Genomic DNA, 26,334 nt, shown 5'->3' with positions numbered 1-26,334 from the left:
GGAAAGGTTGGGTTTGAACCCAGTACCTTTCATTTTAAAGTGTGAGAAATCCCACCCAAAGACAGGAAAAACATGTCAACTCTCCAAAGACAGAGATTAGAGGTCAGGACCAAAAGTTACAGTTTGTGTCTGAAAGGCAACAACCTTAGCAATTATGTCAGTTGGGTCATTGTCTAAGAAAGGATCATAGTGAAACAGGTTAACAGCTTCAGGTATCCTGGAGGGGTGGTTTAGGAGAAGGGAAGTCTGAATGAGGAGGTCAAAGCTTCAATCAGAGAGGCTGCAGCCAACTGGCACAGAGTGTCAGGGGTAGTATATGACAGAAGAATGGCAAAGAAGCTGAAAAGCAAGTTGCACAAAACAGTCATGTGACAGTACTACAGTATGGTACAGAAACATGGACAGTAAAGGCAGAGCAAGTGAGGAAACCAGAGGTGATGGACACATGAAGTGCCCGGGATGGGTGGTAGGATGCACTCTGTGGGATCAATGAAGAAATGAGGAGCAGAAACCGGATTAGCCCCAGATGCAGAGGTCAAGGAGGGCAGATTATGCTTGTTTGGTCACTGAACAAGAAAGCAGAGGCCGATTTGGTGAGGAAGATTTAGGAGAAAAAAGAAAAAGGCAAGAGGAGACAAGGACGTTCTGAATAAAGATAAAAGGAGTGTGTTTGTGTGTGTGTGTGTGTGTGTGTGTGTGTGTGTGTGTGTGTGTGTGTGTGTGTGTGTGTGTGCGTGCGTGTGAGTGTTTGTGTGTGTGTGTGTGTGTGTGTGTGTGTGTGTGTGTGTGTGTGTGTGTGTGTGCGTGTGAGTGTTTGTGTGTGTGTGTGTGTGTGTGTGTGTCTGTCTGTCTGTGTCTGTGTGTGCGTGTGTGTGAGTGTGTGTGTGTGTGTGTGTGCGCGTGCGTGTGTGTGTGTGTGTCTGTCTGTCTGTGTCTGTGTGTGCGTGTGTGTGTGCGTGCGTGTGTGTGTGTGCGTGTGTCTGTCTGTCTGTGTCTGTGTGTGCGTGTGTGTGCGTGTGTGTGTGTGTGTGTATGTGTGTGTGTGTGTGTGTGTGTGTGTGTATGTGTCTGTGCATTTGTGTGTGTGCGTGTGTGTGCGTGTGTGTGCGTGTGTGTGTGTGTGTGTGTGTGTGTGTGTAGGTCTGTAACAGGCATGATGGGAAGAAGAAAGGAGAGTGGCAGTGAACTGAAAGTGGCTACACTAAACACAACACTGCAACTCCATGTAAAATATACGACCATGGTACTCATAGTGATGAGAATGATGATGATGGTGGTGATTTCTAAACATTAGCTGCAAGTAAACTTCCTGTTATCAGAGTTTTATCTTGATGAGTTAGTACATTATATGATTTGTTCTTCAACAAAGTTTTTATTGTACTTACATCTGTATCTTACTGGCAAACTCCATCATGTCATATGAACGTGATCGAGATGGTGCACAGAATTTTTACACTGTCACCAGCCTGAGTCTATACTTATGCTAACCTGACCTAGCACTGTTAAAGTGTGTATTATCTGACTCTGACTGCATGTTTTATTTGTCTGGATAGTATATAATATATGTATATAGCAAAAGAAATCTGCCTATGGACAAATGTAATGTGCCATTGAAATATATAAATAAAAGTAAATCAACAGTAGAGCTTGGGCACAATTCATGAATAATGCACACATTAGAGTAGGGCTGCTAAGCTATTGAATGACATACAAAAGCCCTGTGTGAGTCACAGGCAATGTTATGCACTGGAGTTTGACCCTGTATGCAGTTTTACCCCATTGCATAGCCTTAGTTTTCTATTTGCAGAGTACAAATGCAATTGAGCCACCCCATGACTGTAACTTCACCTGATTCAATGTCATTACATGAGTGGGGTGCAGTCTGGTCTCACCTACAGAAGTTATAATACCACAGCTGCACAACTATCATTTGTATAGCACCACTGACCTTGTCCACCTTTCCTACTAAAGTGCTATATAGCTAACAGAGTTGACACACATATCAGTGCTTAAATAAAAAAGAAATGAAAAAGTAAATCCTTTGTATAGTAGGAAAAGCAACAGATTTCCTTGTGGTTCACACAAACCGGCTACCACAACCCCACTTATCCCTGATCCCCACATCATGGGACCTGTGAGTGCACCAATCCCTGCTTTCCCATAAAACGGTAATGACCCTAGCTCTGCTGTCATGCCTAACGAATGCAATTTTATTATGAACTGCACTTAGACCTGCAACAGAGCAGAGCATATCAGGAAACACATTTTTAACATCTGTTTTCTGCTGTACTCCAAACTAAATAAACACTGTGATTGCTGTCAGATACCAAGACTTTTTAATAAAGTTTAGCGTTTTCATCTCACAGACATTGAGTCTTTGTCAGAACAAGAAGCAAATAACAAGTCTCTTTTTTAAAACCTGTCCACTCAGACCATGTGACAATAGCCTAATCAGATGATATAACATTAAAAACAATACATAGTACTCAGATATGAAACAATATTAAAAACTAATGCAGGAAATTACATTTTCTGTGCAAACCATAAGATTTATATAGTTTTCTGCTCTTAGTTTTAGCACACTACTTAAAGATATTCCTTGTCCAATCTTGGAAATGCATCTGCCTTTAGTTTCATCTACCAGAATAGGTCTATGTATTCAATCTTTATTTTGCACCATTGAGATTCCTTTTCACTTTTTTAATACTAAAAAGGTGAATTTCTTAAAGTCCTGACAACTGACTGCATGTTTAGAGTACTTTTTTTGTCATATATAAGGGTACAGAGGGAGTGCTCTAAAAGTAATTACACAGACATGGATGTTTTCTAAATGTAAACGTGATTTAAAATCAGACAATTTATTGTTTATTTATTTTTGTTAACTGGGATAGTCCACTGGGCCTGGAAGAGAACATTTTCAGCGGAGGCCCGGGGAGAAAAGCTCCACAATACAAAGTATAATATATAAAATATAAAATGTAAACTATAATAGTTGACAGCATTTACAATTGTATAGCTCAATAAAACATGTACAGAAAAAGGAAAATAACCATAAAAAAATACAGGTGAGATTAGGATTTCTGAATAGTTGCAATTAGTATAGAGTAATTCAAATTCAGATACAAGGTAAACCCTGTGTAACACATATGTCGTACAGCTGTGGGAGGCATAAAACATCGAGGTTAGTAAGTGTTAACAGAAAGGAAGGAAGAAAATGTTACGAGCAAGTGAAATCACGATCACAAAATGAAGTATTACAGCAGGAGGCACAGAGCAAGAGCAGGCCCAGACTGCAGAAAGGCAGAGGTGAAGACAGCTTTTGATGAGAACATCTCTTGGTTAGATCTAATAGCTAGTGGTAACGTGTTCAGGCGTTAGCCGCAGAAAAAGTAAAACGTAGTTGGCCGGTGGGATGGATAGGATTGTGTATTTGTAGAAGGAATTGAATCTAGGATATATGCGACCTGTTAGGCAGATAGTTGCTAAACAACGAGGGAGAGCAGGACAAGCAGAGACTTTGTGCATTATTTTATGGATTGTTGTCAGTTGCGGGTAGAAAAGACAGTGTGGGAGTTCAAGCCATTTGAGGGATGTAAGGCTGTACAGTGATGGATTGAATGTTTAGCCTTTATAGTAAATTTAGCTACTTTGTTGTAGCACATTTCAAGCTTGGCTTTTAAGGTGAATTGAAGGCTAGTTAGTAATGGGGCACCATAAAAGAGCATGGGAAGTAGGTAAGTAGTGGCAAGGGTCTGTTTTGTGGAGAGGGAAAGAAAGTGAGTGTAGCTGTAAAGAATGCCAAGTTTTTGGTGAGTTTTTGATGTTATTCTGGATGTGTAAGTTGAATTTGAAGTGCGTATCAATTATTACTCCTAAACGTTTATTGTGGGTGACAACATTTTATTTTATTTATTTTATTTTACATTTGTTGACCGGGCTAGTCTAACTGGATACATGTCCATTTAAAGTAGAGGCCCGGGGAGAAAAGCTCCAGGAAAACATGCAGAAATTAAAAAAGTAACAAAAAAAAGTAGGCATTGTTTCAAAAATGAATTAAAAACTCAAAAATATTTTTTTTTCCAAAAGATGTGCATAATTATACTACTCAAAGTGACAATAATAATATTTAAGTAACATAGATTTATATGCAGAACATAGTATATAGAGGCACTGTCGGGAGGATTGTAGTGGATGTAGTGTGAAAAAGAGAGTTAAGGATGAAAATTAGTCAGGGTTGGTACAGGAGCATAACCAGTGGTTATTGACATATAGTTTTAGATTCCTTTTAAAAAGTGGGAGAGAGGTCTGAGATGTGAGGTCAGGCGGTAGTTGATTCCATACTTTTCCGACAGAGTTAGAGAACAAGGAGTCACCTGCTGAGTTTTTTTGGTTTGGTAGTATTAATCAACATTTTGTTTGAGGGGCATAAAATCTTGAGGTTATTATATGGTATAATGAGGGTAGAGAGTATTGGAGCATTGTTGGGTTGATACAGGGTTTTATGGGCTATTGTAAGTTGGTGAAATCGAAGCTGGTTAAGAAATTCTAACCAGCCTAGTTGTTTTAGAGTCATACAGTGGTGAGTTCTGAACTGCGGTGGTGGTGCTGCGGTAGCGTTGTCACCTCACAGTAAGACGTTGTCCTGTTCGATTCTCAGCTAGTGTGTCTTCTGTGTGGAGACATGCATGAATAGGCGTACCTTTGTTGAAGGTTGTGCATCGGAGCCGGCAACTCAGCACGTAAAAATCTACTGCCAATCATTAGTGGACCGGAGTTCCGCTGTGGTGACCCCTAACCGGGAAAAGCCAAAAGACACAACAACAGTGGTGACTTCTGAAAGGAGAGCTTGTAGCAAATCTAGCAATATTATTATATATCACTAGTTTGCTGAGGTTATTTTTAGAGGTGTTGGTCTATATTGGAGAAGCATAGAATAGGGTTGAGATTAAATGAGTTCTGGCTATAGCGGTCCTAGCTGCTGGTGTAAGAAAAGGTTTGATTCTGTAGAGGGATCCTAGCTTTCTGTTAACTGATTTTATTGTGGTATTTATGTGAGTATCAAAGTTTTGGTTATTGTCAATTGTAATTCCCAAGAGTTTGGTGGTAGGGTCAGGAGAAATTAGAGTACCATTGTTGGATGTGAGAGTGATATGTAGAGGGGGTGGACTTTTGGGTAGGTGTGAAGAGTAAAAGTTTAGTTTTTTGGGGGTTGAGAAGGAGACAGCGGTTAGAGAACCATTGTTCTACAGTGCTGAAAGCTTTTTGTGTAAGAGACTGAAGTTTGGCCTGGGATGCGGCTGAACAGATTATAGTAGAGTCATCTGCATACTGAATGCAGGTAGAGAGTGGAATGGCTAGATGAAAGTCATTGATATAAATGGAAAACAGGAGTGGGCCTAGTATGGAGCCCTGTGAAACACCTAGTGAGATAGGAAGGTGATTCGATAGTTTATTTTGCCAGAGTACAGCCTGTTGTCATCTCCTACAGTATTGCTTTGGGAGGAAATTGTAAAGTGAGACTTGTCTGTAAGCATTCTTTTCTTGGGGTGAAAAGAAGAAGTTTAGATTTATTAGGGTTACGGGACAGGTGATTGTTACTGAGCTCCGATTCTATAGGTGTGAAGGCTAATTGAGTGACATGCTGAAGACTGGACAAGGAGCTGGCAGAGCAGATGATCGGTGAGTCATCGGGGTATTGTAGTAGAGAGCTAAGACTGCATGATGAGTGGAAACTATTAATAAAGATGCTGAAGAAGAAGGGACCTAATATGGAGCCTTGGGAAGCAGCAGTGGGGTTGCTAAGGTAAGAGGAGAGGGAGCTCTTCCTTTTAACTGATCATTGCCTGTCTGATAAGTAATTAGAGAACCAGGTAAGAGATGGAGGAGAGACTCCGATTTAAGAGAGTTGGCATAGAAGTAAAGGCTGACAGACTGTATCAGAAGCCTTAGATGAGTCTAGAAATAGAGAACAAATGGTTTTGCCTGAGTCTCGGGCTTTGTTGACTATGTCCAGGGAATATATCAGGGCGGTCATGGTACTATGACCTGGCCTGAAGTCATGCTGTGTAGGGCTTAAGATGTGATTATTGAGCAGAAAATGTAATAGTTGGATGTGAATACATTTTTGGAGGAATTTGGAGATGGAAGAGAGAATGTCAAAAGGCTGGTAGTTAGAGAGGTCAGAGGCACTGCCACTTTTATGCAGGGGGAGAATAAATGCTTTTTTCCAGATTTTTGTGATATATTATTCAAGGATGGATCGGTTGATGCGTATACTCTTAGGAAAGGCGATGTCATTAGCACCTAGCTTTAAATACTCTAGGGATAGGTTGTCAGTTGCAGTGGCACTAGGTTTGAACCTTAATATAACGTTGTTTATAGTAGAAGTTGGATCAGGACTGGCTGTAAATGGAGGTGTTGGGTGATGAGGGAGAGGGGGAGGAGTCTGTGGGAAGGGGATGTGTAAATGGGATGGTACCTGAAAGTGTGTCACAGTGGGGCTGGAGAACGTTGGCAGTGATGTTTGATATGGAGTTAATAAAGTGAGAGTTGATGAGACTGGACAATTGTGCAGGAATATTATCTGAAATGGTGCAAGTGTTATCATTAGTGCAAGGGTTATCATTAGTGCAAGGGTTATCATTAGTGCAGGATTTAAGAAGGATGGTATAGATGTCCAGAATTTCTTGGGGTTATACTTGTGGTTAGACTGGCATGCTAAGACTATTTTTTTTATCATTAGTTGCATACCTTTTTTACTTGGATGCTTAGTTAATTGCATTTCAAGAAGTCTGTGGGATTTTTGTATTTCTCCCATAATTTCCAATTGTCGTCCCTTTTTCTCATTAGTTCTTTAGTAGATTTAGTTAGCCATGGGACATGGTTGGTTTTGATGCACCTAGTGTGAGGGGGTGTGAGGCTGTTAAAGTCAAAGTCAAAATAAACGTTATTGTCATTTTGAACTACAGACGTGTAGCCTAAATAAAATGTTGTGTATCAGCTCAATTCTTGAGATTACAAAGGGAAGTGAAACAACGCATACAAGTAGAGGAATAAACATAACTATCAGATACAATACTACTCCCAATAAATGCAAGAAAGAGCAGAAACATTTACCAACACTCATATATAAAAAGAATACCCTCCCCTGACTTAAATTAACTACCATATTTAAAGTAATACAAAACACACTACAGATTGAACAATGCCTAATATAGTACTTGAGTGAGTTAAATAATACTGACTATGGATATAATAAATAAATATTGCACTTGCTTGGAATATATGTAAGTATATATTTCACAAATAAATAAAAATTGACATATTATGTGTCCAGACCCCTGGGACTAGTGCCCGAGTTCAGAAGTCTAATCACTGTAGGGTACAACTGTTACTGACTCTTGTATTCCTGAAGCAGATGCTGCAATATCACCTGCCTGATGCCAGATGCTTAAACAGTCCATGCACAGGATGTGTGCTGTCCTGTATTATTTTGGTGACCTTTCAGATGCTTCTTGCAGAATAAAGTTGTTGTATCAGTGGAAGATTGGAACCTCTTCCCTTCTCTAGAAATGTTAAACTAGCTCACTACGTCATGTAGTGGTAGAGTTCTAAGGATGCTCCAGGTCATGTTTTTCAGTAGGTCATTGAAAGACTGGGTTTAACGTTGGAGAGGTAAAATGTGTGTTTACAATGATGTTCCTTGTGGAGGGTGGGATAAGATCTAAGAATAAAGGCGGATAGATGATCGCTAAGAGTGTTGGGAGAGTACTAGCTGTGGAGATTTTGCTTGGATCGGGAAACTAGTATCCAGTCTAGAACTGAGCCACTAGTGTTGTCTTTATACACAGTCTAGAACTGAGCCACTAGTGTTGTCTTTATTAAACCTGATTATGGTGGTGATTAATTGAGTAAAGATGAATAAATTAATATTAGAAAAAGGGTAATGAAGACAGAAATGTATCCAATTTATATTAACATCTCCTAAAATGATATTGCTTCACTTTTTATTGTATGTGAAACATAAACACGGATTTTTTCTAGGACAGGAATATTATTGCCTGGGGGTAGATAGAGGACTATGATACATAGGCTTTTAGATTTATTTATTTTCAGAAAGGAGATTAGAATTTCAGCATTGTTGAACTGTGAAATGGTATTTGTGTAAAGTGTAACATTGTACATATTGGGGAAAAAGAGAGGAATACCACCGCCTTTTCTGAAGTCTGCTGGACCGTATGGTGTTGAAGCCAGGAGGGAGGACTTCAGAGTCTTTAACATTAGGTTTCAGCTAGGTCTTGGTGCCAGCGATGATGTCAGTTTGGTTGAGTGCTATCCAGGCATGAAAGTCTGAGATTTTTTTCTGAATGCTTTGGAGGTTAAGGGTAATAATTTTTAAGGCTTTACAGAATTAAAGTTGTTGTGTTGGGCAGGAAGGTTAGTGGAGGTAGGTCTTGGATTATGGTGGATGTCACCGCATAGTGGTATGGTGGAAAATATGGGTGTGGTACAGGTGTTAGGTGACTCTCTTTATGATTTATTGGGGTGATACTGTTGGGGTAGTATGTTGGGCTTGAAAGGAAGAACTTTAAATTTAGGGAAAAGCACTGTGTTTATTGGAAATAGACTAGGAGATATGTGTATGAAGCTTTCTGAAGGAAAAGATAGGAATGATGTAAAAGAAGTAGGCTTGGGGAAATGGGGAACAATGGACACATCAGTGAGATATAGTAGAAAATAGAAATTGAGAGAGAAAAGGGATAGGAAAGATGAGAGCATGTTGTTTTGGGACATGTTGAGAGTTGATGAGGCAGGATAATATAGCAGGCGATTTTGGTGAGTGGCTAGGTGTGGAGCTGGGTGTTAAGGCTGTGATAGGTTACTTTGAAAAGTGGGTGGGATTAAATGATATACGTTTGGGAGTACTGGAAGTGGATGGGATTTGGGGGTAGGGTAGGGGAGTGAGGTGAGGGTGGAATAGAGCAGGCTGACCCATGAGAGAGGAGAAAGTCAAGAAAAACAATCAGTGAACAACAGGTAAGAAATGGGAACTGGTGTTTCTAGCCACCTTAATGTGATTCAGTTTTGGGACTGGTATGTTAATTACTTTGGAATGTCCATCAGCTGGACTCTGCCTAAAAAAGTAGGCAGTAGGAGTCAGTGCAGGATTAAGGGTACCTTGGATCCCAGGCTGTCTTCAAACTATGGGCCCCCGCATACATTTTTGGGAATGTACAGAAATGCATGTGTTCTTTCAGATTCACCTTCCTGACTGTTTTAAAACATATTTCTTGTTAAATACAGCAACATTTGTTAGAGTGTGTTTTCAATTTGTAAATTTTAACATTTTTTTTCAGTAAAACAAAATGTTTTAATCAATAATGACAAAAGTACTCATTCCAGAACAATTCAATCATAAAAGGCCACTCAAATAGCTGTCATTATAATTCACCAATAGCTGTGCTTATCTACAAATGCAGTGTCTGCTGCTTTTAAAAAATAAATGGCCTATGTTGCATTTAAAAAAAATTGTATGCAGATGATATTGCCATAACCTTCATTGTAGGATATATTGATGTCCCTCAAACCTGGCTGAACAAAGAGCAGATAACTGCTAGATGTTTATCTGAAGCCCTGCCAAATCACACATGCACTCAAGTAGTTACGCCACAGGTAACACTATGATTCCATCATAGTTCATGTAAGTGTAAGAGACTCGAGATGTACCTCCCTGGACTATATGAAGAGAGACATTATGGAGCTTTTAGACTATGTGTCTCAGGCTGATATGAGCCTAATATTGAGCAGCATATTATCATCACAGAGAATGATGCAACAATGTAAACAAAAAATGATTATTTCGGCAACTGGCTGTGTATCTGGTGTCGTTCTAAGGGGATCCAATATTTGCCAGCTTGGGAGGACATGATCAGCAGACTACGTTGCTTTGACGGTGCAGCTTGGGAGGACATGGTCAGCAGACTACGTTGCTTTGACGGTGCAGCTTGGGAGGACATGGTCAGCAGATTACGTTGCTTTGACGGTGCAGCTTGGGAGGACATGGTCAACAGACTACGTTGCTTTGACGGTGCAGCTTGGGAGGACATGGTCAACAGACTACGTTGCTTTGACGGTGCAGCTTGGGAGGACATGGTCAGCAGACTACGTTGCTTTGACGGTGCAGCTTGGGAGGACATGGTCAGCAGACTACGTTGCTTTGACGGTGCAGCTTGGGAGGACATGGTCAACAGACTACGTTGCTTTGACGGTGCAGCTTGGGAGGACATGGTCAACAGACTACGTTGCTTTGACGGTACAGCTTGGGAGGACATGGTCAGCAGACTACGTTGCTTTGACGGTGCAGCTTGGGAGGACATGGTCAGCAGACTACGTTGCTTTGACGGTGCAGCTTGGGAGGACATGGTCAACAGACTACGTTGCTTTGACAGTGCAGCTTGGGAGGACATGGTCAGCAGACTACGTTGCTTTGACGGTGCAGCTTGGGAGGACATGGTCAGCAGACTACGTTGCTTTGACGGTGCAGCTTGGGAGGACATGGTCAACAGACTACGTTGCTTTGACAGTGCAGCTTGGGAGGACATGGTCAGCAGACTACGTTGCTTTGACGGCGCAGCTTGGGAGGACATGGTCAACAGACTACGTTGCTTTGACAGTGATGGGCTCTTCCGTTCTCTTCTAGGCTTTTGGCTAAAACTTTATCCCCCCATAGTACCTTTTTTAGGCATTGCCAAATGAACAAACCTACTGACATAGCAAAATCAACTCAACTGAACCTCAAGGTCTTACTGCTCAGTGCACGGAGCCTAAAAAAAGTGCACTCCCTCCAAGCTCTACTCACACTTGAGAATATAGAAGTCTGTGTAGTTACCACGACTTGGTTTAAATCTGCACAGAGTACCCCGGCAGTACAAGGTTCTAGAGCTTTCCACACTTCGAGGCCAGTAGCTGTACAGACAAGGGCTAAAGGTGGAGGAGTCTCAATATACATCAGTAACTAGCGTATCTCTAGGGTAATCAAACAGGATGACATGCTGGAGTTCCACCATCTGCAGATCACCATAGACAAAATCCCATACCATATTCTACCCAACTTTAGGTCACCATTCATGTCCCAAGAAGCTCACAGTGCATACTTGGGCCTACTGGAAACACTTTATATTCAATCTAACACCTTACATACGGAAGACTTTAATTACATCTCTGTAGCCTGGGAATCCTACATGGCCTGAAAACTACAGGCACAAAGATTCCTTGACTTTATAAATACAAACACCCTTAACCAGATAGTGACTATGCCCTCCAGAGGTTCCAACATACTGGGCATTTTGTTCACAAATATAGGAGAATGTTACACCCCCCATGTCTCATTCTCTCAGGTAAGTCCAACCATAAAGCTGTCTCCTTCAAAATCAGAATCAACTCCATAATCCCATTCCAACCATTAACAGTTAGGAGCAATTCCAAGGCAAATTACATGTTGTTAAGTGATGGTTTTCAAAATTCAACAAGCCTCCAAACCCAGACAACACAGCAGCCTATGCTGAATTGCTCTTAGAAATTCTGTACAACCATGTCAGTGGCTGTACAGAGGCTGCTGTACCTACCAGATGTAAGCCCAGATCTAGCTTCAGAAAAAAACTGCCTTGGTGGCATCCCAAATTAAACAGGATACACAACATAAGGGAAAAATATGGCAAAAATCAGGAAGGGTATACAGATAAAAACTCTCACATTAAAGTAAATAGGCAACTAGGAAGGCTATGTAGGTAAAGCAAAGCCAACTTTGAGGTTAAGATAGCCTCCCAGGTAAAAGATAACCATAAGGCCTTCTACTGCTGTCTCAGAAACCTCAAGGGCAGCATACAGCAATGTGCTGAACTGGTAGTTAAGGATGCCACAATCACGGAGCCTGGTGGTACAGCAAACCTGTTAGCAGAGAAATTCAGTTCCAACTTAACCCTCCCCCCCGTCACCATCAACCATCCTCCCAAAAATACCCTGAAACATAACCCCTTCAATTATAATTAAGGAGCATGTACTGACTGTACTCACTAAAGCCAAGAACACAGCCTCAATGGGCCCTGATAACATCCCAGGATGCTTCCTGAATAGTCTGAAGTATGACTAATCATAACCCCTGGAGTCATTATTTAACGATATTCTTAAAAAAAGACTTTGTACCACGCGAATGGAGGAAAGCAATAGTTAAGCCCCTCATAAGGGAGAACCTTCACCAAATCCTGAAACTACAGAACCATTAGTCTGACGAGTCTTATTTAAAAAGTCATGGGAAGAATTATCATGGAAATTATCAAGATTATAGAAGACCTCTAGACACTGGAACCATCCCAGCCTGGCTTTATCAGAAAAAGGTCGTGCTTACTGAATCTGATGGACGTCTTTGAAAAGGTCACTAAGGCAATGGATGAGGAAAAGTGGTGACTAACGCTGACAGAGATCCAGCTAAGGCATTCGATGCAATATTCACTCAGGTATTGTCGACAGACTTATGGAACAAAGTACAAAGCACTTTATAACATGTTCATAGCCACTGATAGTAACTAGGACATTAGAATCAGTGAGGCCACCTCCACAAAGAGGCCGGTCACTAGTAGAGTCCCCCAGGCCTCTGTGCTATGCCCTCTCCTCTTTGGCATCTACTTCTCATATGTCAAAGTCAGTGTCAAATGTAGCTGGCTAAACAAGTTCACAAATGATTGTAAAGTGGGACCAGCACAGAACCCCCCCCCCCAAGATGAGAACATCCTTCATGAAGGTGTAATACAGGCAAAAGCTTGGTGCCATGCTTAAAACTCAATACCAAAAAATGCATTATAGTGCTTTTTGTAAAGTCTGTTACTCTGGGTAACTACATCATCAATAAAACATCCTTAAAAGTTGATTCGCTAGTTAGAGATCTGAAAATCATGTAGATAGTAACTTAGCCTTTGACCAGCATGTGTCCAAAGTAGTAAAAAATACTTGATTAAAAGACCTACATTTTGCTGGAGAGACACATATGTTTCTCAGAGAATTTCCAATCTCTGGGACAGGCTCCCCATCCATGTGAAGCAGAATTCCTCTCTATCCCTATTTAATCACAACTTGGACCAATGGATGGGTAATCAGAACTTCACCCTATTCTGGTTCCCATGTCTCTGATGGACAGAGGCACTCAGTAAATCACCCCTATAAATCAAATTTGTGGGTCACATTTGGGTTGCAAGGTTAAGCTTATAAGGGACCTAGGGGTCATTAGCCTAGTGTACACTGATGTGCCTATGAATTTATGAATTAGATCAGCTATGCAATACGGAATGGCTGGCAAAAGTGACCACTGGTTCATAGTTAGTTACTAGGTATACAGTCCAGAGGACTATTGAAGAGCTTAGCCTAAATTTTTAATTGCCTGGTTAAGGGACTTGCTCAAGGTCACACAATTTTTAAATGAAGATGGAAAGTTTCAAATCCTGTACCCTTGGCACAGGAAGCAGCTTAGTAAGAAGTCAGAGCTTTAATCGTATGTGCTAACTGCAAAAGAGGCATTTTAAATAAATACTGAATTCCTTTAAAATCCAATCTTAAGAAAATTCTGTACCACAGTAATATGCAACAATGGCTACATAATGGATGCTGAAGATCAGATGGTTCTGATCATCACTCCAATAATACAGACTATATAACCTGACAAATGCCAACCCCTTCAGAGTTACTGAAGGCTCTAAACAAAATACTACGCACATATATTATTAAATTACAATGTTTAGACTATATTACACAATCCAAGCCAATTAAATGAATTATTTCAATCTTTAGTATAATAATTAAAGCAAAACAATTAAAGACAATATAGACCATATAGATGCTGCAGCAGTTTTTGTTCAACAGCCTACAAGTCATAAAAAATCAGAAATACTGCTACATACAACACACCATTTTTCAGGGGGGGGGGGGCTTACATGCTTGCAGGATACTGACATCTCATTTTGACCTCCCTATGTCTTCTCTGTCATCAAGGATAGCTATATCCTCAAATTTTACAGCAAAAGCATTGACTGCAATTTTCAAAACAAAACACAGCACTGTCACATTGAAAACATACTTAGCATGTGAAAGGAGTCTAATATCACTCACACATAAGAACTCCTATGCACAAGTGTCTGGCTGTGAAAGTAATATATCAGACAGGTGGTCCTGCATGCAATCAGTGTCTGGCTATTGTAAATAATATGTTGTATGACACACACAATCCTACATGGTCAATGTCTGGCTGTTGAAAGGAATATGATTTTTAGCATACGTGGTCCTGCATACAGTCAGTGGCTGGCTGTTGAAAGGAATATGATATTTAGCATATGTGGGCCTGCATGCAGTCAGTGGCTGACTGTTGAAAGGAATATGATGTTAGGTGCACATGTGCCTGCTCAGAGTTAGTGAATGGCTGAGGATAGGACTGTGCAGAAAACAAGTTTGTGCAAAGTGTGTACCATACCTCTCAAATACACAGATTTTTGCAGAATGTCCAAATTTTTGCCTCATATTTTTGGTCGATTATTCATAAAATTGTGGTTTTCTGGCAAATCATTGGTTAATCATTAAAGATTTAAGTCAGAAAATACTGACACACATTAGGGTTTCAGACTTCATATCCTTCAGAAAACTAATGCTAATACAAAACCTGTTATTTTATCAACATTCTAAGTTTGTAAGAGCAATATTTAAAAATTGTCCCTATTTTTGGACCTTTGCCCCCCCCCCCCCTGTTATTTATGGCTTTGTCCAGATTTCTTGCTCTAAGAAATTGAGAGGTATGTTGAGTGCTGAAAAGGGTGTGATTTCAGACCATTCTGTGTACCCGTGAAGACTGGGAGGATGCCAGAAGAGATGTAGGAGAAGTGGATAGACATTGCAACTGTCACAGAAAAATGGACCAGTTATAATACAGGTACAACATGGAGGTGACTACATATAGTTTTTACAGGAGTGGATGAACTAGTAATCTGCCTAAAGGGCTGTTTCAAATGTGAAGTCAGAGAGAAGGCAGAGGAGGAGGAACATTACCCTGTGAGGGGTGTGGGAGACCAGCAAAGATCAGAATGTAGGGTAAGCATTTGTGTGCATGAATGATGTGAATCAGAATATATGGTAAGTTGCCAGTGAGGTTAAGGTTACCCCATGAAGGGTGTGGGAGAGCAGTGAGGATCAGAATATAGATAAGTGCCTTTGTGGATAAGGTTACCCCATGAAGGGCATGGGAAAGCAGTGAGGATCTGAATATAGATAAGTGCCTTTGTGGATAAGGTTACCCCATGAAGGGCATGGGAGAGCAGTGAGGATCAGAATATAGGCTATGTGCCTTTGTGGATAAGATTACCCCATGAAAGGTGTGTGAGAGCAGTGAGGATCAGAATATAGGCTATGTGCCTTTGTGGATAAGGTTACCCCATGAAGGGCGTGGGAGAGGAGTGAGGATCAGAATATAGGCTATGTGCCTTTGTGGATAAGGTTACCCCATGAAGGGCATGGGAGAGCAGTGAGGATCAGAATATAGGCTATGTGCCTTTGTGGATAAGGTTACCCCATGAAGGGCGTGGGAGAGCAGTGAGGATCAGAATATAGGCTATGTGCCTTTGTGGATAAGGTTACCCCATGAAGGGCATGGGAGAGCAGTGAGGATCAGAATATAGGCTATGTGCCTTTGTGGATAAGGTTACCCCATGAAGAGCGTGGGAGAGCAGTGAGGATCAGAATATAGGCTATGTGCCTTTGTGGATAAGGTTACCCCATGAAGGGCATGGGAGAGCAGTGAGGATCAGAATATAGGCTATGTGCCTTTGTGGATAAGGTTACCCCATGAAGGGCGTGGGAGAGCAGTGAGGATCAGAATATAGGCTATGTGCCTTTGTGGATAAGGTTACCCCATGAAGGGCATGGGAGAGCAGTGAGGATCAGAATATAGGCTATGTGCCTTTGTGGATAAGGTTACCCCATGAAGGGCGTGGGAGAGCAGTGAAGTTGAGAATCTATGGTAAGTGTCTTTGTGGATAAGGTTACCCCATGAAGGGTGTGGGAGAGCAGTGAGGATCAGAATACAGCCTATGTACTGTTGTGAGCAAGGTAGAGTAAGAAGGGGGCAGAAAGAGTAGATCTGCAGTATATTATTCTTCACATCATATCATGAACAAGGATGAGAGAACTGGTACAGGAAAAGCAAGAGGATAAGAAGAAGAAGTGGTGAGTTATAAGTACGGCAAATTTGAATCTACATATGGTGGCACAGTGATGAAATCTTTTTATCACAGCTCTAGGGTCAAGAGTTCAGTCCTGACCACTGGCCATTATTTCTATGGAGTTTTGCACGCCTTCCTCCTGTTTTCATTTTTTTACATCTTCACTTATTTTGTCCCAACTCATAAAAACATGCTGTTGACTTGACTGCATTAAGTGTCCATATATATGTTGTATTTACCTTTATGTGTCCATGTATATATTGTATTTACCATTAAGTGTCCATATATATGTTGTATTTACCTTTACATGTCCATATATATGTTGTATTTACCATTGTGTCCATATATATGTTGTTTTTACCTGTAAGTGTCCATATATATGTTGTATTTATCATTAAGTGTCCATGTATATGTTGTATTTACCATTGTGTCCATATATATGTTGTATTTACCTTTATGTGTCCATATATATGTTGTATTTACCTTTATGTGTCCATATATATGTTGTATTTACCTTTACATGTCCATATATACTGTATTTACCATTGTGTCCATATATATGTTGTTTTTACCTGTAAGTGTCCATATATATGTTGTATTTATCATTAAGTGTCCATGTACATGTTGTATTTACCATTGTGTCCATATATATGTTGTTTTTACCTGTAAGTGTCCATATATATGTTGTATTTATCATTAAGTGTCCATGTACATGTTGTATTTACCTTTATGTGTCCATATATATGTTGTATTTACCTTTATGTGTCCATATATATGTTGTATTTACCTTTACATGTCCATATATACTGTATTTACCATTAAGTGTCCATGTACATGTTGTATTTACCATTGTGTCCATATATATGTTGTTTTTACCTGTAAGTGTCCATATATATGTTGTATTTACCATTAAGTGTCTATATATATGTTGTATTTACTATTGTGTCCATATATATAGGTTCATAGTTTCATAGGTAAGTACTAGGCTATCTGCCCAAGGGCATTTATAAGACTAGTCAGAATATGTTGGCTTTCCCCACTCCCTTAGATTAGTTCCCTGTGGCTCTGTCCAGCAGAGCCATTATTTCCCTGCACCCTGTCCAGCAGAGCCCCTGCAGTGATCCCTGGGGTACATTTTCTGTTTCCCATCCACCCGTCAAGGTTTCTCTTGAAGAGTGTTAGTGAGGGGCTCTGCCTGATGTATATTGGAATCCTGTTCCAAAGCATGGGGAGTCTCTGTGACAGGAATCTATCCCTCCAGCATGTCCTATTTATCATTGTGGTGAGGTTTATATCTCTACAGCGTGTGGCTCTCCAGGATTTGTTTTTTTTTTTTAGGTTTAGCATGTCCATTAATTCTGGGTTGAACACGGCCTTGTATGTCAGGCAAAGATCACCTCTGAGTAAGCGGTATACAACCGAGTACAGCTGGAGTTTCTTGAGTTGGGCTGCATAGGGCATCTGTTTGAGGCCAGTAATCCTCTTGGTGAGGTACTTTTGTGGACTTTCCAGCTGTTGCAGGTGTCTTTGTAAGGTACATCCCAAATGGGATGTTGTATTCTATGATGGGTCTAATCAGCGATGAGTAGAAAGGCACAATAACCTCTTTTGTTCTAGATGCGAACCCTTTTGTGATTACGTGGGCCACATAGAAGGATTTTCTAACCACTTTGGCAATATGATTATCAAAGGAGAGATTAATATCTACTTGGGTCCCCAGACCCCTTTTTACATTTTCTGTATTTAGGGGACTTCCACCTATGTGGTAGTTCACGGGTACTTTATTTTTCCCAAAGGGGATAACTATGCACTTTTTGGCATTTAGCTTGAGGCCATGATTTTGATACCAGGTATCTGTCTCAGTGAGACCCTTCTGGAGGGTGTCTGTATCAACCAGAGAATCAATTATGGCCCCTAGTTTGCAGTCGTCTGCGAACTTGGTCAGCATAGTCCTCCTACGCTTGCCTGTAACTCTGAGAAGTATATACCAAACAGGAGAGGTCCTAGGACTGAGCCCTGGAGGCTGCCACTTGTAAATGGTTTAGAGTCGGATGTAGAGCCTGCAACTCTCACCATGTGGGTTTTATCCATGAGCCAGTTGGCAATCCATCTTTTGACATAGGGGTTTATGTTCAAGCTGGTGAGCTTGTCTATAATACTAGAATGGGGAATGGTGTCAAAAGCCTTTGCGAGGTCTAGGTAGGCTGTGTGGACCTCCTTTCCCTCATCTAATGCCTTGGCAACTGTCTCAAAGAAGTCCACCAGGTTTAGGAGGCATGATCTGCCCTTAACAAAGCCAAACTGGGTAGGGTCCAAGATTTGGAGGTTCCCAATGTCTCTGTTAATAAGTTCCATGATGATGCGCTCCATAGCCTTGCAGACCAGGCTAGTCAGGCTTATAGGGTGACAGTTTCCGGGGTCCATTGTGGCTCCACCTTTGTAGAGTGGGATAACTGTTACTGTGCACCACTCTGTGGGTACATAGCCTTTAGAGAGGCTGAGTTTGAACAGTGTGTTTAGGTGAAGGGTTAGTTCATTTTGGAGCTCTTGTAAGACATAGCCTGGGACACCGTCCAGTCCCATTGAAGCTATATTTTTGGCTTTGGGTAGGGCTGCTTTAACCTGTGTGTCGGTGATTGACTGGGCCTTACATTCTTCTGGTATGGTTATGGGGGTGGGGGGGGTGAAGTTTGCACTAAACCTGTCTGCCAGAATGTTGACAATATCAGTCGGTTCAGTGTATTTTGTGCCATTCTGCACTAACTCAGAGCAGATCTGAGAGTTTCCACTTAGGTTCTTGGCATAGCTAAAGAATGCTTTGTGGTTATCTTTGGAGTCATTGGCAATTTTTCTTTCGAAGCTAGCCTTGGATAATTTTATGAGGGATCGTAGTTTCTTGCTGATACTGATCAGGGATGTCTTCCCTTCTTGGGATTTTACTCTTTTCTGTACTAGTTTCCTCCTTCTGTTGTATAGCTTGTTTATGGCAGGGATCCACCAGACTGGTTTCCTTTTCTTGGAGGAGTCAGTCTTGGTTTTACTTGTGATAGCACGATCCATGTATTCCTGCAGATGCTCATAGAGTGCCTTTGTAAAGGTTTCAGCAGCTTGGACAGCATTGTCCTTTAGCATGAGGGCTATGAACCTTTCCACCTCAGTCTTAAGTAACGTGAAGTTTGCTTTTGAAATGTTTTTCATGGTGGTTTCCTTGATTGGGGGTGTGGGTGGAATGTGGATATCCAGAGTGATTAGTCTATGGTCTGATCTAACCAGCGAGGGGTTGACCTCCGGTGTGGAACACCGGTTGCCCATGTTGGTGATGACCAGGTCCAATATGTTGTTCTCTCTGGTGGGGGTGTTGACCAGTTGATCCAGGGCATTCAAGTTTATAAATTCTAGGAAGCGTTGGGCAAGGGAGTAAGTACTTGAGTAGTTCTCCCAGTCTATGTTTGGGTAATTGAAATCACCCAGTTTTAGGATGTTTGGTAGAACCTTCATATTTCTCAGTGTCTCCAGAAATGCAGAATGGGGGTCCTGGGTCATGGTAGGTGATCTGTAGCAAGCTACAATTTGGATTGCAGTTTTGCCTGTTGTTAGTTGCACATGGATGATCTCTGATGCATTGTGCTGTGCCACTAACCTGGAGGTGTGGGTATCCTTGATGAATATAGATACACCCCTGTCTTTTGTGTTTCGGTCCTGGTTCTGTGGCCGAAAGGTATGGTATGAGTTATAGCCTAGTAGTACTGGAGTGCTCTCAGGAGCCTTAAACCAGGTTTCTGTTACTGCACAGATGTTGATGTTCTCCATACTGAGGAGTGCTTCAAGTGCATACATTTTGAGGTTTAGACTTTCATGACCCAGGACCACCACTCCACCTTTCTGGAGACACTGGAAAACATGAAGGTCCTACCGAACACCCTAATATTGGGTGATTTCAATTACCCTACCGTTAACTGGGAAACTACTCAAGTACAAACTCCCAGGTCCAGCACTTACTGGAATTTATCCACTCAAATGCCCTAGATCAGCTGGTAAACTCCCCTACCAAAGGTGAAAACATATTGGACCTGGTCATCACCAACAAGGGTGACAGGTGTTCCACACCAGAGGTCAACCCATCACTGGTTAGATCAGACCATATACTAATCACTCTGGATGTCCACACCACACCACCACCTCCAGCCAAGCAAACTACAGTGAAAAACTTTTCTATAGCAATCTTCACCTTACTTAAGACAGAGGTGGTAAGTTTCACAGCACCCACGCTAAATTATAGCAGTGTCCAAGATGCAGGAACCTTTACAAATGCACTCTATGAGCACCTACAAAGATGCATGGATTGTGCCATCCCTAGCAAAACCAAGGCTCACTCCCCTAAGAGAAGGAAACCAGTCTGGTGGACCCCTGCCATAAACAGGCTATACAATAGAAGGAGGAAACTAGGACAGAAAAAAAGCAAATCCCAAGAAGGAAAGACATCCCTGATCAGTATCAGTAAGAAACTAAGGTCCCTCATACAATCATCCAAGGTTAACTTCGAAAGAAAAATAGCCAAGGATTTGAAAGATAACCACTAAGCCTTCTTTAGCTATGCCAAGAATCTAAGTGGCAACTCGCAGATATGCTCTGAGCTAGTGCAAAATAGCACAAAATATACTGAACCTACTGATATTGCCAACATCCTGGCAGATAGACTCAGTGCAAACTTCATCCCCCTCTCACCCCCAAAAGGGCCCACAATAATACTGAAAAAGTGTAGTGTCCTGGAAATCACAGACGCACAGGTGAAAGCAGCCCTTTCAAAAGCCAAAAGCACAGCGTCAGTGGGACCATATGGTATCCCAGGCTGCGTCTTGCATGAACTACAGAATGAACTAACCCCCCCACCAGAACATACTGTTCAACCTCAGCCTCTCCACTGGTTACGTGCCCATAGAATGGTGCACAGCAACAGTTATTCCACTCCACAAAGGAGGGGCCACAACTGACCCTGGTAACTATCACCCCATAAGCCTGACTAGCCTGGTCTGCATGGCTATGGAGCACATCATCATGGAACTCATTAACAAAGACATTGGGAACCTCCAAACACTTGACCCGACCCAGTTTGGCTTTGTTAAGGGTAGATCATGCCTACTAAACCTGGTTGACTTCTTCGAGACAGTCACCAAGGCCATAGGTTCATAGGTTCATAGGTTCATACTAGGCTATCTGCCCTAGGGCATTTATAAGCCTAGCCAGAATGTGTTTGGCTTTCGCCACCCATTTTAAATTTATTTTGCTATTCCCTTTTTCGAGGTTAGTATACTGTGCCTCTGTCTAACAGTGACACAGAAGTGATACCTGGGGTAAACCTACGATCTCCTATCCACTCATCAAGATTCCTCTTGAAGAGAGTCAATGAGGGACTCTGCCTAACCTGGACTGAGATTTTATTCCAGAGTGAAGGGAGCCTCTGGGTTATGAATCTGTCCCTCCAGCATGTCCTATTTATTTCAGTGCTGAGGTTCAAGTCTCTCGAGCTCATAGCTCGATGGGATTTGGATTTTCTGAGGTGCAGCATGTCCATTAATTCCGGGTTGGGCATGGCTTTATACGTCAGGCACAGATCGCCTCTGAACAGGCGGTATGCCACTGAGTAGAGCTGGAGTTTCTTTAACCGGGCAGCATATGGCATCTGTTTGAGCCCTTTGATCCTCTTGGTGAGGTACTTTTGGGGTCTTTCCAGTTGCTGCAGGTGTCTGGTAAGGTACATCCCAAAAGGGGCATTGTATTCAATTATGAGCCTGATGAGGGATGAGTAAAGAGGCACGATGACCTCCCCTGATCTAGATGTGAATCCCTTCATGATTAGGTGGGCTATATAAAATGTTTTTCTAACCACTTTGGCCACGTGGTTGTCAAATGAGAGATTGCTATCAACTTGGGTCCCCACGTCCCTAATTACTTCTTCTGTACTTAATGGATTACCACCTATGTAATAATTTGTGGGCACTTTGTTTTTGCCAAAAGGGATGACTATACACTTTTTGGCATTTAGCTTGAGGCCATGGCTCTGGCACCAGTTGTCTGTTTCTATGAGGCCCTTTTGCAGGATGCTTGTATCGGCTGGAGAGTCGATTATGGCACCCAGTTTGCAGTCATCTGCGAACTTGGTCAGCCACAGTCCTTCCGTGTTGGCCTGTACCTCCGAGAAATATATACCGAACAAGAGAGGTCCCAGGACTGAGCCTTGTGGGACACCACTTGTAACTGGTTTGGAGTCTGACATGGCTCCAGCAATTCTAACCATGTGGGTTCTGTCCTTGAGCCAGTTTGCAATCCATCTAGTGACATAGGGGTTTATATTTAAGCTGGTGAGCTTATCTATAATGCCCGAGTGGGGTATTGTATCGAAGACTTTTGTGAGGTCCAGGTAGGCTGTGTGGACCACCTTCCCCTCGTCAATGGCCTTGGTGACTGTTTCAAAGAAATCAACCAGGTTTAAGAGGCAGGATCTGCCCTTAACAAAGCCGAACTGGGTAGGATCCAGTGTCTGTAGGTCCCCAATAATATCTTTATTTATGAGGTCCATGATGATCCTTTCCATAGCTTTGCAGACCAGGCTAGTCAGGCTTATGGGGTGATAGTTTCCAGGATCAGTTGAGGCACCACCTTTATGGAGAGGGACCACTGTTGCTGTACGCCACTCTTTGGGCACATATCCTGTAATAAGGCTGAGATTGAACAGTAGTTTTATGTTAGGGTTTAGCTCTTCTTGGAGTTCATGTAGGATGCAGCTCGGGACACCGTCTGGTCCCATTGATGCTGTGTTTTTTGCTTTGGAGAGGGCGGCTCTTACCTGAGCATCTGAGATGTCAGGGGGGCAGCACTCTGCTGGGATAGATATTTGCCCTTTTGGTGGGGAGGGGGGGGAGTTTGCGCTGAACCTGTCAGCTAGGATGTTGGCAATGTCTGTGGGTTCAGTGTATTTTTTGTCATTTTGGACTAATTCTGAGTATATCTGGGAATTACCACCCAGGTTCCTAACATAACTAAAGAAAGCCTTGTGATTATCCTTAGTGTCCTGTGCAATTTTTCTCTCGAAACTGGCCTTAGACAATTTTATGAGTGCCCATAGTTTTTTGCTAATACTGATCAGTGATGTCTTCCCTTTTTGGGATTTTGCTCTATCATTTAGTAGCTTTCTCCTTCTATTGTATAGTTTGTTTATGGCTGGGTTCCACCAGACAGGACGTCTGCCTTTGGAGGATTGGGTCTTGGTTTTATTTGGGATCGCATGATCCATGCATTCCTGAAGGTGTTCATAGAATGTGTTTATAAAGGATTCTGCGGTCTGGGCCGTATTTTCCACAGGCCCGGGGGCTTTGAAGGATTCCACCTCGGTTTTGAGGAGTGTGAAATTTGCTTTAGAGAAGTTTTTCACTGTGGTTTTCTGGGCAGGGGTGGGGTCGGGATGTGAATATCCAGTGAGATTAGTTTATGGTCTGATCTTACCAGTGAGGATACACTTCTGGTCTGGAGCATAGAGTCCCCATGTTGGTGATGATCAGGTCCAGTATGTTTTCCCCTCTTGTGGGAGTGGTAACAAGTTGTTCCATAGCATTTGAGTTTATAAATTCTAGGAACCTTTGGGCTAGGGTGTTGGAGCTAGAGTAATGCTCCCAGTCTATGTTTGGGTAGTTGAAGTCGCCCAATATAATGGTGTTTGGAGAGACCTTCATATTTTCCAGTGTTCTCAGGAAGGCCGAGTGGGGTTCCTGGGTTTGGGAGGGTGGTCTGTAGCAGGCTATAAACTGGAAGGCAGTTTTAGCCACTGTTAGTTGCACATGGATAGTCTCTGATGCTTCGTGCTTTGCCACCAACCTGGAGGTGTGGGCATCTTTGATGAATATCGATACTCCCCCTACTTTTGTGGTTCGGTCCAAGTTTTGGGGCCGAAAAGCATGGTATGAGGTGTAACCTGGTAGTGCTGAGGTAGATGAGGGGAAGGTAGTTCACACAGCCTACCATGACCTCACCAAGGCTTTTGACACCATTCCCCACTCAGGAATTATAGAAAAACTCACCAGCCTGAACATAAACCCCTACGTCACGAGATGGGTTGCCAGCTGGCTTACAGACAGAACTCACACGGTAAGAATAGCAGGCTCCAGGTCCGACTCTAAACCAGTCACAAGTGGTGTCCCACAAGGCTTGGTCCTGGGACCCCTACTGTTCGGCATATACTTCTCAGAAGTACAGGCAAACACAGGAGGACTATGGATAACCAAGTTTGCCGATGACTGCAAACTGGGAGCCATAATTGACTCTCTGGCTGACACGGACATTCTCCAAAAGTGCCTTACTGAGATGGACACCTAGTGTCAAAGTCATGGTCTCAAACTAAATGCCAAAAAATGCATAGTCATCCTGTTTGGGAAAAACAAAACACCCGAGAATTACCACATAGGTGGCAGCCCCCTTAATACAGAAGAGGTAATAAGAGATCTGGGGACCCAGGTAGATAGGAATCTCTCCTTTGACAATCATATTGCCAAAGTAGTTAGGAAATCCTTCTATGTGGCCCATCTAATTACTAAAGGGTTCACATCTAGAAATAAAGAGGTTATAGTGCCCCTCTACTCATCACTCATCAGACCCATTGTAGAGTACAATGCCCCATTTGGGATGTACCTCACAAGACACTTCCAACAGCTGGAAAGACCATAAGAGTACCTCACCAAGAGGATTACTGGTCTCAAACATATGTCCTATGCAACCCAACTGGAAAAACTCCAGCTGCACTCAGTGGCATATCGCTTACTCTGAGAAATGATCTTTGCCTGACTTACAAAGCCATGTCCAAGAATTGATGGACATGCTCCACCTAAAGAAATCCAAGTCACTGCGAGCCACTCGCTATATTGAGCTAAACCTCGCCACAACAATAAATAGAACATGCTAGAGGGATAGATTCATGTCATCACAGAGACTCCCCATGCTTTGGAACAAAATTTCTAACTACATTAGGCAGAGTCCCTCACTAACACTCTTCAAGAGAAACCTTGACGAGTGGATGGGTAACAGAAAATACACCCCTGGGATCACTTCATTGGCTCTTCTTGACAGAGGCTCAGCTAATTAATCAGTCGGGTGGCGAAAGCTGACACATTCTGGCTAGGCTTATAAATGCCCTCGGGCAGATAGCCTAGTACCTGCCTATGAACCTATTAACCTAAGTGGCAATATATATGCTGTATTTACCATTAAGTGCCCATATATATATATATATATATATATATATATATATATATATATATGCTGTATTTACCATTAAGTGTCCATATATACGTTGTATTTACCATTAAGTGTCCATATATATGCTGAATTTACCATTAAGTGTCCATATATATGCTATATTTACCACTATGTCCATATATATGTTGTATTTACCATTGTGTCCATATATACGCTGTATTTACCATTAAGTGTCCTTATATACACTGTATTTACCATTAAGTGTCCATATATATATATTGTGTTTACCTTTAAGTGTCCATATATATGTTGTATTTACCTTTGCCTTTGTGTCCTGGATCATGACTGAAAAAGTTTAAGAAAGGCCGTTTCACTTATGTGGTTAAAATAACACAAATGTCTTAAAAGTAGACCGAAACATACTGACTTTAATAGAGGGGGGCATTGGTTGCACCTTGAGCATGTGCAGTTCACTCAGTAGGTACAGTATGGGGCTGTACCAAAAAGGATAGAATTCAGGATGTCATCATAATAAATACATATGGGTACTAACGTCCACGTAAAGGTGTTGCTAGATAAGAGTGACCATGCTGTGTGGTTTAGACAAATGGGCAGAGAGTAATAAACTATGGACAATGACGATGGTGGCACACTTCGGGGGGGTGGAATACAATGAACTAGAAGGCAGAGTCAAAGATGAGTTAAAAAAATGGAAGGCAAATGGAGGGGGTGAATAAGTTACAGGAATGAGAGGGTCAGTTAGCAGGGTTCCAGCAAGTCGAGAGTAAATAAATACAAGAATGATCTTCAAGGAAGTTATTTCAGGTGGAGAACTGGAAGC

The 26,334-nt window shown here is 41.9% G+C and overlaps 1 protein-coding gene across 1 annotated transcript in view; it reads left to right on the top strand.

Moving 5' to 3' along the window:
* Positions 1-26,334, top strand: part of LOC122814070 (active breakpoint cluster region-related protein-like) — a 1,143,696-nt gene that overhangs the window by 294,160 nt on the left and 823,202 nt on the right. The gene's annotated exons all lie outside the window — the stretch shown is intronic.

This window comes from Protopterus annectens, chromosome 10.part0 (genome assembly GCF_019279795.1).
Source record: "Protopterus annectens isolate FY-2018-M chromosome 10.part0, PAN1.0, whole genome shotgun sequence".
Lineage (NCBI taxonomy): Eukaryota > Metazoa > Chordata > Ceratodontiformes > Protopteridae > Protopterus > Protopterus annectens.
Note: the sequence above shows the minus strand (reverse complement) of the source record. Positions and strands in the feature narration are given on the sequence as shown.